The following is a 10,224-nucleotide window of genomic DNA, read 5'->3' on the forward strand; positions in this document are numbered from 1 at the left end:
GTCCAACTCATAGGCATTCCCTGGTGGTCTAGTGGTCAGGACTCTGCGCTTTCACTGCCGAGAGCCCGGGTTCCATCCCTGGTAGGGGAACAAAGATCCCGCAAGACACTTGGCACGACCAAAAAATACCAAAAGTGTCCACACCCAGAGAGCCGCTGAGGATGGCAACAGCCCCAAGTGGAAGCCAAGACCTCCAGGGCGCCACCTGGTGGTGACAGCGGTTATACCCTAAGCACGTAGTTATGCACAGCTCTCATTTGTAACTCAAACTCAAGTGAATCATTTCTATCAGCCTCATTGGCTCTAACAACACCCGAGCACATTCTGTGGGTGGGTGTTGTCTTGGTCAGAATGCAGGATATCAGAATTTGCCTAATAAAAGGAATTCTGTTCCTAATTTTCTTCTGTAAGAGAAGCAGACACGTTGCCATTACATAAAGACATTAAAATCAATTCGGGTATTATAGTTCCCCTCCTTAGGATTTCCAGAGGACTTTCCTTCAACAGTATTTCCAGGGGGCAGGTTTCAGTACTGAGGGTACCTGTGTCCACCTTGGAGCCCATTACTCTTCCCTTTGCTAATCTAAGTATCTTAAAGGAAGGGATGATGTAATGGGTTGGCCAAAAAGTTTGTCTGGGTTTTTCCATTACATCGTATAGAAAAACATGAATGAACTTTTTGGCCAACCCAATATATACAGTTCATTTCTAGAGCCTCAAGCTGAATGTGAGGCACATAATGGAAACTCAATAAACAGTTGGTATCACCAATCATTTATTATATAAACCATGTACCAGCACATGTTAGTTACCTATTGCTGTGTTACAAATCACCCTAAAACTTAGCAGCTTCAAATAACAACACTTATACAGTCTCACCCAGTTTGGGAGGGTCAGGAATTTGGGAGTGGCTTAACTGGGTGGTTCTAGCTCAGTGTCTCCTACGTGATTGCAGCCAAGAGGTTGCCCAGGGCTGCGGACATCTGAAGGCTTGACTGGGGCTGGAGGATCCATTTTCAAGTTGGCTCTTCCATGCGACTGGCCAAATAGTGCTGGCCGTTGGCAGCAGGCCTCAGCTCCTTGCCTGGTAGACCTGCCCAGAGGGCTGCTGGAGTGTCCTCCTGACAGGGCAGCTGCTTTTCCCAGAGAAAAGTATCCAAGAGAGAACAAGATGGAAGCGGCAGTATCTTTTGTGACCTAGCTTTGGAAGCCACGCGTCGACACTTCCGCACTGGTTACACAGCCCAGCCCTAGTCTGCGTGAGAGGGGAACACAGGAGGCCAGGCTCGCTGGGGCCATACTGGAGGCTGGCTGCCGCACAGGGACTCTATTGGCCATTGATATATATTGCTTCTAACCCTCACGACACTGCTATGGGTTAGGTTTTTTGTCCTCACCGAATGGATTAAAAAAAAAAAAACAAAGTAATTAAGTGTCTTGGGACTTCCCCGGTGGTTCAGTGGTTAAGAATCCGCCTGCCGAATGCAGAGGACATGAGTTCGATCCCTGGTCCGGGAGGATTCCGCATGCCAAGGGGCAACTAAAACCATGCTCTACAGCTATGGAAGCCCACATGCCTAGAGCCCATGCTCCAAAATAAGAGAAGCCACCACAACGAGAAGTTCATGTTCCGCAGCTAGAGAGTAGCTCCCGCTCGCCTCAACTAGAGAAAGCCCGAGTGCAGCAACAAAGACCCAGCACAGCCAATAAATAAACGTTCTATATTAAAAAAAATTTTTAATCAAAGTAGTGAAGCAGAAAGTGCCCTAGAGCAGAAAGTTCCAAATGATATTGGCACCTTTATAGGAAGGACTCCAAAGCCACATGATGAAAGGCATGGATTTGGGATGTGGGGAGCAATGAGGGTCGGATCCTAGTTGGATCCCTCAGTGGTGAAATATTGCTTTCCCCTCAGCCAAACTGTTTCCTCATTCATTGAAAAAAATGTACCAGCCATGTACTTGAACACCCTGAAATACTTATTCTAAACATCTCCCTAGTTAAGAATCCTTTTCTTATATCCAAATCTGCATCTTTATAAAGACATGAACCTCCTGCAGTTAGAGGTTGTGCTCCTGGAGGAGTTAAACTTCTATAAAGAAGGCATTATTTGATTCAGGTATGAAAGATCTGCTACATTGGTGAGTCTCTTCCAAATTCTAAACAACTGCCTAAAATGCATTAAGTTTAACTTAGATGAGACACTTTAAAGGAAGAAAGCAGCAAGGCTTCTGGAAGTTAGAATAAAGACCCAAGATATGAAGTTCACAGGCTTTTTCCCCAGTCAGCCCCATTTCCCCGTCTCTGATACTGGAATCACAATAGTGACGATGATGATGTATAGTATCTCATTTGAGTTTCCCCTGAACCTCAGAAGCCAGAATAATTATTTGTCCTTAGTTGTATAGATGGCAATGGAAAGGGTAAGTGATTTCCCCAAAGTCACGTGGCTTATCTTTGGAGCAAAGTTGGGTTAGATCCTGAGTGTCCTGCCTCCCAGTCCTGTGATATAGTTTTCACTGCTCCCCAAACTTGAAAGCCAGCTGGTGCTCTGTGATGACTTACAAGGGGCAGGAAGTAGGGGCAGTGGGTGGGAAGCTCAAGTAGGATGCTCAAGAGGGAGGAGATGTATGCATGTGTTAATTAACATGATTGTAATAATCATTTCACAATATACATGTGTATCAAAAAAGAAGAATTTATGGGTCGAAATAAAACCTTGACCAATAAAAAAAAACCAATTTGAAAGCCAGCAAAACGATGAACCAGGGGGTGGGGAGAGTGAAATGAATTCTCAGGGTGTTTGTGGGTTTCTCATTAGAAGGGTTCACTGTTTCTTTTCATTGCTTTTCCACTGTGGCTGTTCTGTCTTTTGAGTTCTTTTTCTTCCCCTGATTTGAACATGAACCATGTCATTCAGATACACCCAAACCTAGCTTCCAGAAACTGTGCAGAAAAATTGCCCTGAACCCACCTCACTCCTCCCGTTTTTTTCTCTTCTTTTTTTCCAGCATCAGCTGCAGGCTGAGCCCACATCGGCTGCTCCTTGGTGGCTGGAAGCCCTGTCAGAGGGTGCATTTTTGGAAATCCAGTTGGCCAAGGCACTGTGTTATTCTATCATCAGCAGGCTTTTTCCCTAGAAGTCCCGCCAAACCCTTGTAGGATGCCCTGACAGTCTAGCACTGAACTGGAAGAAACAACTGTACAAGATTAAGACTAATAAAACGGATTCCATCTTTTTAAATGGCCAAAAGCTCCCGAGATGGCAGAAATGGAGAGAACGGAGATTTTGAGAGTTACCTCTTGAAAGAAAATAACACATCATTGCTCAAGTTCAAGGAATTTCCTGGTACTATCATTGGAAAAGTGGAAAAAAGGTCCCAAGCCACAAGTTGAAAGTTAGAAAGAACAGAACCAGAGAAAGCCAGGGACCTGGGGCCAGCTGCTCGGGGCCACCCAGCCTACTGCTCCCAAGGTTAGCGTGCATCCCAGAGCTGCACAGGGCGACCAGCTCGGGAATCATCCGTCGGGGGGCTGAGCTAGGTGCACCTGTGGGTAACACTGGCTAATCACGCTCGTAGTCTCTTTCAGTGAAGAGCATCCTTGTTCAGCTCCTCTGAGCCTGTGTTGACTGTGCCATTGTGACCCCTCTGTGCCTCTGTGGCAGCCTGGGACACCCTGGGTGAGGGTCTCGGTCTCCCAACACAAGGTTTAAAGGGCTGGTCAGTTGCATCAATTCCCTGACCCAGTTTAACGAATGTGAGAAAACTATCCATTTAGGGGCTCAAACTGAGGTTAAAAAAGGGTTGGCTGTTGTGTGTTTTTTTTTTCTATCATTTATTTAAACAATATTTACTGAGCATCATCTATATGCCAGGTTCTGGAGAGGAAGTAGTGAAGAAAATGATCAAGTTCCTGCCCTTCTGGAGCTGACAGTCTAGTGAGGGAAACGGAATATTCACCAGGTATTAGTCAACTGCATACTTTGCTAGAAGAAAAGATGGAGCAGGAGGCCTGCGTGGTCAGCATAAGCCTCACTGAGAAAGTCACACTGGAGTAAATATCCAGGATCAGGGGACTTCCTGGGGAGCTAAGACTCCAAATTCCCAGTGCAGGGGGCCTGGGTTCAGTCCCCAGTCTGGGAGCTAGATCCCACATGCCACAGGCAGATCAAAGATCCTGCATGCCATAACTAAGGCCCGGTACAGCCAAATAAATGAATATTTTAATAAGATTCAGGGTCAGGAAGTGTGGCAGATATATAATTCCCCAAAGATGTCCACATCCCAATCCCAAAACCTGTAAATGGCATTGTGTATGGACCTATGAACGGGTGGCCGAAATAGTTCAGCTGGGAGAGTGTTAGACTGAAGATCCAAAGGTCCCTGGTTCAGTCCCGGGTTTCAGCAACTGTTTCTGACCCTTTACTTCCCTGGTGGCTCAGCTGATAAAGAATCTGCCTGCAATGCAGGAGACCTGGGCTCGATCCTTAGGTTGGGAAGATCTCCTGGAGGAGGGCATGGCAACCCACTCCAGTATGCTTGCCTGGAGAATCCCCATGGACAGAGGAGCCTGGTGGGCTACAGTCCATGGGGTCACACAGAGTCAGATGCAACTGGGAGACTAAGCATAGCGCATGGACCTCAGGTGGCAAAAGGGCTGATTCAGTTAAGGATCTTGGGATGGGAAAACTATCTGGGTGAGCCCAATGTCACGGCAAGAATACAATGTGTTGATCGGTTACACTTGTATGTTGCAAAGTGATCACCCCCAAAGCATTAGCCAACACCTGCATCCCATCCCATAATTGCCATTTCCTTTTTTTATTTTTTCTCTTCTTTTCTTTTCTTCTTGGTCACACCACGAGGCTTGTGGGATCTCAGTTCTCTGACCAAGGATGCAAGCTGGGGCCTCAACAATGACAGCGAGGAGTCCTAACCACTGGAACACCAGGGCGGTCCCACCCTTTCGTCTTCACAGTGAGAACATTAAAGATCTACTATCTTAGCAACTTTAAGTATATAATGTGATCACCATGCTGTACATTAGATTTCCTGAACCAATTTGTCTCTTTTTTTAAAATGTATTTCTTTCTTTACTGGGTTGTGCCAGGTATTAGTTGCGACACGCAGGATCTTCCAGTCCAGGCATATGAACTCTTAGTTGCGGCATATGGGATCTAGTTCCCTGACCTGGGGTTGAATCCAGGCCCCCTGCATTGGGAGCATAGAGTCTTAGCCACACAACCACCAGGGAATTCCCCATATTTGTCTTATAATTGGGAGTTTGTACCCTTTGGCCAACATCCTCCTAATTCTGCCAACCCCCCAGCCCCTGGTAACCGCCATTCTAACCTCTGCTTTATAAAACTCATGAAACTTTGACTTTTCTCGATTCCACATATAAATAAGATTATAGTTTCTCTTTCTTTGTCTGACTTATCTCAGCCTAATGCCCTCAAGGTCCATTCATAATGTCACAAAGGGCAGGATTTCCTTTTTTTCTAAGTCTGAATAATATTCCATTGCGTATATAACCCATCTTCTCTATCCATTCATCCCTTGATGGACATTTAGGTTGCTTCCATATCCGGGCTATTGTGATAAAAGTGTTTCCTGTGCTTTCAACCCAGTACCTAGACACAAGAACTGACCTATTATTCTGGTGTAAAGAAAAAAATATAGCTTCCTGTGCCCCCCACATGGTATTTTAGAAGTTAGTAAAAATAACTATCCCACCCCAAATACCAGCACTCTTATCACAGTGCCTGAAATTCCACTATTTGACATTCACTCCTTTAGATACAGTCCCCTATGCCTTCATTCATTCAATGCCTGCCATGTTGATTGAAAGCTTGCCATGCACCAGACACTATTCTTTATGCTGAGAATTTAGCAATAAACAAAACAGTGATGTTTGGGGAAGACAATGAGGCCGAAAGGAGGAGAATAGAGCCTAGGAAGCCAGGGAAAGAAAGCGTTTAAAGAAGGCGGTATGGACTTTCCTAGTGGTGCAGTGGATAACAATGCAGCTGAAAATGCAGGGGACATAGGTTCAATCCCTGGTCAGGGAAGATTCCACACGCTACAGAGCAACTGAGTCCGTGCACCACCACAACCGAGGCCTCGCTCCGAGCCTTCAAGCCGCAGTTACTAAGTTGTGTGCCCAGAGACCGTGCTCCACAAGAGAAGCCGCCACAATAAGAAGCCTGCACATGACAGCAAAGAGCAGCCCCCACTTGCCACGGCCAGAGAAAGCCTGTGGGCAGCAACGAAGCCCCAGTGCAGCCAAAGATACAAGGAATAAACATTAGCACAAAAAAGGAGGCGTGACTGACAAACGCTGCCTGCTGCTAAACAGGGTAAGGTAAAGACTGAGAATTTGCGTTGGGATTTGGTAAAATGGATGTCACTGAGAACCTTGACAAGAGCTGTTTATCTGGAGTAGTGAAAGAAATGCATGATAGGATTAGGTTCAAAAGAGCCTGGTAATTAAGGCAGTGGAATCACTGAGAATCGTCCAAGCCTCCCATGTATATCTACAAGTCGTACACCGCACAATACAGAGGTGCCCCTGATGTAGGCCATGATATGAATGCTGCTTCTTGGAGTTCCCCGATGGGCAGTCCTGGTACAGATGAATCTTTCTGGAAGTTTTGCTATAAAGGGCAACAGAGAAATTGGGCAATAGTTATAAGGGTATGTGGAATCAAGGAAGAATTTTTTTCAAGATAGAATTTATAATGACAAGTTTGTCACTAATAGGAGTGACTTAGTAGGAAATGACAAATTAATTGAAACCAAATATCCCATAAGATGTAGCGACTTGCCAGCCAGGGGGAAATTCCTTGACAGCAAACTAAAAGCAAACCAGTGTGTGAGGAAAGGGAAGAGACCAAAGCCTGGGAGGAGAGAAACAAACTCAACAAGTTCAGAGATGAACTTCGTTGGTTCCCCTGCTTCTACTTTGATCTGAGATGATGTTCCCAGAAAGGGAGAACTTAACAGAAAAGGATGCTTCTCTCATATGTGAATTCCATGCACAGTGGCACCTGGATAAGAGAGGGGAAATTTGTTAGGAATATTAGTTACGAATACTTTTGGCTGTAAATAACAGAAAATCCAAACTATTAGTAGACTGAACAGGATACAAGTTTATTTCTTCCTTACTTAAAAGAAACCCGTAAATAGGCAGCCAGAGACTGGCATGGTGGCAATATGATGCCGTCAGGGACTCAAGCTTCTTCTATATTTCTGTTTCATTCTCCCAACATGTAGCTTCCATCCTCAAGGTCATCTCACGGTCCAAGATGGCTGCTGGAGCTCTAGCCATCAAGCCTACCTTTCAGGCAATAGGAAGAAAGACCAGAAAGGGCTCTCCTCCCAGCTGAGTCAGCTCTCTTTAAGAAGACTTCTTGGAAGTGCCATGCCACACTTCCACTTCCACTGGTTCAGAACTCAGTCTCAAGGGCAGACTCAGCCACAAGGGAAGTCAAGAAATGCAGTTTGTGGTTGGGCACAGTATCCGGACTCCTTCTGAGGAACAAGAACAGAATGGCTGTTTAGGTAGGCAACTAGATGTCACTGACTCAGAGAGTTTTTCCCAGAGTCATTCAAATGATGCCTCATCACCAATACTGAGGTTAACCTCAGACCAACCCCAGGGGAGAGAGGGGGGCAGAATGGGGAGAGCCTTGATCTTGAGCTTGGAAAAGACAGAGAATTCACATTTAAATGTGACAGCTCCATGTGGGTGGAGACACAGCTACTGTTGGGAATGTGATGACCCTCACAGACTAGCTGCCAGCTCCCCAGGGCACCCCAAAGTCACGTGCAGGACCTGGGCCTTGTAGCATTAACCCTAGGATGCCCGGGGTGGGCGGAGGGTCCTAGATTTTCTGAGGACTTGTTCCCAGGAGGCAAGCAGCAAGTCCAAGCCTCTGGGCCAGCTCCCCTGCCTTGGCTGGTGTGTTTTATCTCATTGCAGCCTCTGCACTTTGTCAGAGAATGTAAATTCCTTCCCTTTACTTTCCTGCTCAGGAAGTGGTGGAAAAGATGTTAGGGTCCCAGGACATGCCTCATGTGGCCCAGTATTCCTCGTGGCTGCTAAGCTGACATCAATTCATGGAATTTTTTACAACAGGCTTCTCTCTTCCTGCTGAGAAGCTCCCTGGATAGAAAAACAGAGAGACCTACAGGGGGTTCAGCCAGGAAGAAAGGGCTGTGAGTAAGTCAGACCTCATGGCTCCTTCGAACACTCAGAGGTAACATTAATCCGGACACTTGGATGAAAGGCCCAGCTCTGCATGCCAGGCCATTTCTGAGCCACACGGCCAGAAAGCATCTCTGGATGCGGAGATCTGTGGCTCTCCTTCGCGGGGTGTGAGCCCAGGACTGGGAAGAGTCATGCTTTCCCTGGGCTGTCTCACTGTCTTTCCGCTACCAATTTAGAAGCAGTGTTTAATAAGAAAAACAGAAGCCACAGGAAGAAGGAGACCCTGGAAACAATATATGTGGCAAAAACCTTTGCGTCTTGGTTGCTGTCAATTAGGACACCCCATTGTTTCTAGGGCAGGAAGCCTGCCAGGAATTAAAGACCAGTGATGACCACATCTGAATCCAGCCCCCAACCCCACCCCAGGGAATGTTCTCTGCAAACCAGAGCAAGGATGGCTCCTGTGGACCCGCTGCTCCCTTCTCCTGGACGTGGGCTGCTTTTCCTTTCTCCCCTCCTTCCTTCCCTTCTGCTCTCTGTCCACCTCTTCTTACTTTTTCTTCTCCCCGTCCCTTTACCCTTTTCCCCTTCCTTGTCAAGGTCTTTAGTCCTCTTAGGAGACATCCCTCAAGTTGGCTCCCTTGAAGGGTGCCAGGATTAGAAGACATCCCTCTAATACTTGAGAATGAGGTTTAGAAACAACATATATAAGTGGCCAGTAGAGTCCCTGTGTGGCAGCCAGCCTCCAGTATGGCCCCAGTGATCCTGGCCTCAAGCATTACCGGTTGCCTGAGTGTCGTGTAGGGCTAAATGCATTCCTGCTTAAGACATCACACGTCAAAGAGAAGGATTAGTCATAACAACAGCCATGTTTACTGATTGCTTATGAGTTCTTCTTCTTTTTTTTTTTTTTGGCTGCTCTGTGTAGCTTTCAGGATCTTAGTTCCCCCACCAGGGATCAAACCCATGCCCCCTGCATTGGCAGCATGGAGTCTTAACCCCTGGACCACCAGGGAAGTCCCTTACTGATTGCTTATTATGTGCCAGACACTGTCCTCAGCACTTAACAATCGTTAGCTCATTGGTTTCCCAAGACAATCTCATGTTGCTGGTATTTATGTTTCCTCCATCGAATAGAGAAGGTGGCCTTCCGATTAGAAGGTCTGAGGAAAGAGACTGAGCGATTTCTTCCTGTTCTGCTGCTTCTGTGGGGAGCTCCTCTTGAAATTCCCCCATGGGGTCCTTGTGAAGAAGCTCATTGCCTTCACGGAGGCTGGGGAAGGCGTGTGCTTATGATCAGGCTATAAAAAAAGGCAGGGGATGGGACTTCCCTGGTGGTCCAGCATTTAAGACTCTGTGTTCTCAATGCAGGGGGCCCAGGTTCAATCCCTGGTCAGGGAACTGGATCCCACATGCTACAACTAAAGACCCCCCCATGCCACAACTAAGATGACGCACAGCCAAATAAATGTGAATTTTAAAGGCAGCAGATTCTTATTCTGTGGGCACAGGCTGATGCAGCAGGTAATAATGGGTGACAACTAGTATGGGATTCTACTTGGTCACAACTGGCTAACCAGTTGTCACACCTCTTACTTCTGCCCCATGTGATTTGGAGTTATTGAATCAGTCAGCATGCATGTCTTTGGAAGTAGCAGGAAGCCCAAACAAAGGTGCTTCAATGTTGGAGACACTGAACATCTCCCTGAAGGAGACATCCAGAGGCAGAGTGTTTCCAGGGTAGATTAATCCAACAGCTCATTGAGGGCATCAAGGACTCAGATTCTTTCTATCTGACTGTCCTCCTCAGTGTTGCCCCTCATGGTCTCAAGGTGGCTGTCACAGCTCCAGGCCAACATCCACACATAACATCCAGAAGTGGAAAGCGGGCTGCCTGTTTCTTGTGTCCCTTTATAGGAGCAAAAAATCCTTTCCCAGTAGCCCCCAGGAGACTTCTCACACCCCATTGGCTGGAACTGGTCACATGTCCATGTCTAAACCAGAAACTGG

This window comes from Ovis canadensis, chromosome 17, assembly GCF_042477335.2.
Source record: "Ovis canadensis isolate MfBH-ARS-UI-01 breed Bighorn chromosome 17, ARS-UI_OviCan_v2, whole genome shotgun sequence".
In the NCBI taxonomy this organism is placed as follows: Eukaryota; Metazoa; Chordata; class Mammalia; order Artiodactyla; family Bovidae; genus Ovis; species Ovis canadensis.